Consider the following 4,863-nt stretch of genomic DNA (forward strand, 5'->3'; position numbering starts at 1 on the left):
AAACAATGCATGTATTTTGTAAAATGGGCAGGCTTGAGCTTGGCTCAATTGGTTTAAAGTCCAGATTTGAGTGCATATATATACACCCTAAAACCCTTATCATAGAATGGGTTTTCAAAAATGACCTCTTAGCAGCGGTCAAGACTGCCCTTAGAAAGTGTTAAAACAAATTTGTTTTCGCCGCTGACTTGCGATCAACGGTGTATAAAACATCTGATTTTCATCGAACATTTTACCTGTTTGATGATACAGGTTACTATATATATTCAAGCTCAGCTTGTTTAACTTGAGATTGCCATGAATCCCACTTGGCTTGACTCACCCCATGAAGGAGCCAAGCTTGAATATTAGTTCGTTCAGCTCATTTACTAGCCCTAACAGGGAGGCTAGAACCTAGGCTTGGAGTTCCATTTAGAGCTCATGCACTTTAGTACCACTTGCATTTTGAAGACAAACACAAGTGGGAAGCCTATCCTTACTCAGGACACCACTAGCTTTGCCAACCAATTTAAAGCCAAGAAGAGGGAGCCTATCCCTTTCAACAACTGATTTAATAGGCTGTCACTTAGCATTGACACCAAGCTCAAGCATTCCACCCAAAGGAGCCCAACTTGTATAGAGAAGATTCCAAGTGAGAAGCCTATCCATGCAGCCTTTATGTCCTGTCCTACAACAATTGACATACTATTACAATTGTACAGATTGGTTTTCAAATCTTTACAATTGGGCAAACCCATAAAAAAGAAGAAAAAGGAAGAGGTAAGAAGCCATAAAATTCATTGAAGACTGGCATAGATGAATTCAAAGAAAAAAAGGAAGAGGGAAGAAGCCATAACATTCATTGAAGAATGACATAGATGAATTCATTTTGACGATCGAAGCGTGCGAGCTCTTTGAAGTTTAGAACTATACCACTCGGTTTACATGGCACAACAATCAGGGTGCAACTAATTTGCGAGCTAGCCTTTTGGATAGAGCAATGGTCAACAATTTATGGATGGCCAGTTTTCCCAAATAAATGCTGGATGCGCTCGCCAAATCAATATCCTATCATGCTTTCTGCAGCACCTGTATTGGAATCAGTGGGCTGTAACTGTGTTTTTTCTGTTCTCTATCTTCTCTTGCAGCAAGTGATATCTCATCACCTGCTGTAGCACTATTATGCTAAATTCTTTCTATATATAATGGATTATATATCTTTAAAAAAAATCAATATCAGGCGATATGCTTCATATCAAAACCAGCAAGACATCATAGATACCAAATCAATATCCGACCACAATGCGATATGCTTAGTATCCCAACCAGAAAGACATCATAGATCCACTTTAAAATATTTTGATGTGGCATAGAGTTCAGAGTGCAAGGAGATAATAGCCGAGGCATGGGCAACTAGAGTGCGTGGCTGCCTAATGTTTCTTCTCTCAAGTCGCCTTGTTGAAGTCAGAAGGAAGCTGAGTGAAAGGAATAGATCTAACATTGACAAATTTAGTAGAGAATTGCATACATTGAAAAAGAGCTAGCAGACATTCGACAAGAGGTCGATAGAGGGCAATATGAGGCAATATTATGGGACATATACCTCCATGATGAGCTAAAGGCTATACTCTCCATAGAGGAAGTTTTGCAGAAGCAAAAGGCAAGATGTCTATGGTTGCATGAAGGAAATAAGAATACATCATTCTGCTACAATTTGGCAAACCACAACATAATGCACAAAACTATTCAATTTCTTCCAAAGGAATATGGACTTTGCAAGCCTAAAACAGACATCTTTGCTGAAGCCACTTCTTTATGTAAGAGCCTCTTTACAAGGGCTCAGATGGACAGGAACAGTTTTGTTAGAAGAGTAGACCCAACTGTCATGGTGGAGTAGAATCAAAAGCTCAATTCTCCAGTGACAAATGAAGAAATTAAACGTGTTGTTTTCGAGTTAGACCACAAAAACAAGCCAGGCCCAGATGGTTTCCCCGGAAATTTCTATTGGGCCTTTTGGGAGGATGTTTGCTTGGTGGTTGGAAAATTTTTCACTAGTAAAAGGATCCTTCGGCAGATAAATCCCACTCATATTGTGCTAATTCCAAAGGCAGCAGACTCAATTACACTTTCCTAGTATAGACAAATAAGCTTATGTAATTTAATTTATACCAAAATTATAGTTACACGTATGATTGGGATCCTGCAATGTATTGTATCTCAAAATCAAATGCCATTTTTGAAGGGAAGGATGATTCATGATAAAAACTTTAATTTCCCACGAGCTGGTGGACTCAATGACATTGATCAAGAAGTGCAACATGATTTTTAAGACTAACCTTGCAAAAGCATATATGATATATTCACATCAATTGTAATCCCTAATAATACTCTTTCTTCCAAAAGCATATATCACATCAATGAGACACATTGCACATGTACTTTTAGCTTATCTAAGAACCTGAAACATGTACACATCAATCGTAATCATTGATAATACACGATTGGTTAAAAAATCACAATAGTATTGCATTTATGAAGTATTGTTGTTTGTATCTTTCGATAGGATACATCCATTGGTATGCAACTGACCCACCCAACCTAACCTTCCATGTTAGATGAACTCGTAAATGCACTGTGATATCAAAAAATGTGGGTAAAAAAATCTTTTTTAGATGACATAATATCAAGACAACATGCTCTTCCAATTGCTACAACTCATCCTCATTTATAACCTTCGAGTACAAGTCTTTGAAAAACTCACATAATTCAATAAGCATTGCAGTGACCTTCTTCGGTAATGACCATTTTAGCACCAAAACAAGTAATTGATGCAATAAAACATGACATACATGACTTTTCAGGCCTAAAATCCTACGTTCTTTCGTGCGTGTACATTATGACATGTTTGTTAAATAGCCATCTCAAACTTTTATATTCTTCAACACTTTACAAAATTAACAATTAAAATGCAAAACCCCTAAAATCTAAATCATACCTGAAAAAAATTGGATTAAGCATGCATTCACTAAATAAATTTCTAAAGTGATTAAAATATAAAATTCCTAAATTCTAAATCATACTTAAAAATAAAATCAAATTAAGCATGCATTCACTAAATAAATTTCTAAATTAGCAATTAAAATACAAAACTCCTACCATCTAAATCATACTTGCAAATAAAATCGAGTTAAACATGCATTCACTAAATAAATTACAAAGTTAATAATTAAATATAAAACCCTCAAAATCTAAAGTATACATGAGAATAAAAATCAAATTTGGCATGCATCCACCCAATAAATTATAAAATTAATAATTAAAATATGAAATCCTTAAAATCAAAATCATACTTAAAAAAATCAGATTTAACATGTAATCACTAAATAAATTTCTAAATTAGTAATTAAAATATAAAACCCTAAAATCTAAATTATATTTAAAAATTAAATTTGATTAAGCATACATTTACTAAATAAATTTCTAAGTTAGTAATTAAAATATAAAATTCTTAAAATCTAAATCATACTTAAAAATAAAATCATATTAAGCATGCATTCACTAAATAAATTTCTAAATTAGCAATTAAAATACAAAACCCTTAAAATCTAATTCATAATTATAAATAAAATCAGATTAAGTATGCATTCACTATATAAAATTTTAAATTAGTAATTAAAATACAAAACTCTTAAATTTAAATCATACTTGAAAATAAAATCGGATTAAGCATGTATTTAGTCAATAAATTACAAAATTAATCCAAAACCCCTAAAATCTAAAGCATACATGTGAAAAAAAAACTTAGATTTAGCATACATTAACTCAATAAATTATAAAAAAATAAATTATAATTCAAAACCCATAAAAAAAAATCAGATTTAGCATACATTCGATGAAGATGTCACCGAAAGCGAAAGACACCAAAGTGGATGCCGCTGATGGTGGCAAGCAAATAGACATGTTGGTGGCAAAGAGAAATAAAAAACATAGACATAAAGAGAGAGGGGATGCCAATGGTAATGGTGGTAGTAGGGAGAGACAGAGAGGGAACACAGGCAGACATGAAGAGAGAGGGGATGCCGGCAGTGGTGGCCAACATTGGTGGTAGAGAGAGAGCCCATGAATGAGTGGAAAGGGCTAGATTTCTTTAAATGCATTTTTATTTTACAGAAAAGCTTTATTTTCTGGCACAATTCTTTTTTGCACAAAAAAAAATAGTTTTACTAGCGTGCATTTTATGTGCGTTAGAAAAAGTTTTTATACTGGCGCAACATATCTAGTGTCAGTATAACCCACATTTTCATTGGTACACCTAAAGGTTAATGAGCCACTACTGTTGTTGGTAGGGAGGAAGAAGAAAACCTACTTGCTATCTAACTGAAAAGCTGTAAAACCTCGAGGCCTAACACTAGCAGATACCAATAAAAGCATTTTTTCATCTGGCTGGGTGGGAACTTCCTAGGAAATAACTTGCAGTTTTTTGGATTCGAGGAGAGATGAAGCAGAGAAAATAAGACAAGATGACTCTTTTATTATCTAATCTTAATTAATTGTAATGGAAAGACTCAATTTAAGGCTTTTGATTTTTGAAACCTTTAAGAATCAGACATTGCAACCATATGATCCAAAACTTGTTGGCACTAAACATATCCACAAGGTCGGATGGAGTAAAAACAGTTGTTTTTGGCCCCTAGTGCACAATGAGTGCACATATTATCCCTTGCACACCTACCAATTCCTCTCATATATATATATATATATATATATATAACAAGAAATCATGCTCAAACATTTGAATGCACTATTGCACTCTAAGTGTAAGAAATAACTCTTTAGTGCTCAGTACTCACTAACCACGGATAAAGAGCTCTTTTTGCATAATTT

Source organism: Nuphar pumila, chromosome 9, assembly GCF_984573655.1.
Source record: "Nuphar pumila chromosome 9, dmNupPumi1.hap1.1, whole genome shotgun sequence".
In the NCBI taxonomy this organism is placed as follows: domain Eukaryota; kingdom Viridiplantae; phylum Streptophyta; class Magnoliopsida; order Nymphaeales; family Nymphaeaceae; genus Nuphar; species Nuphar pumila.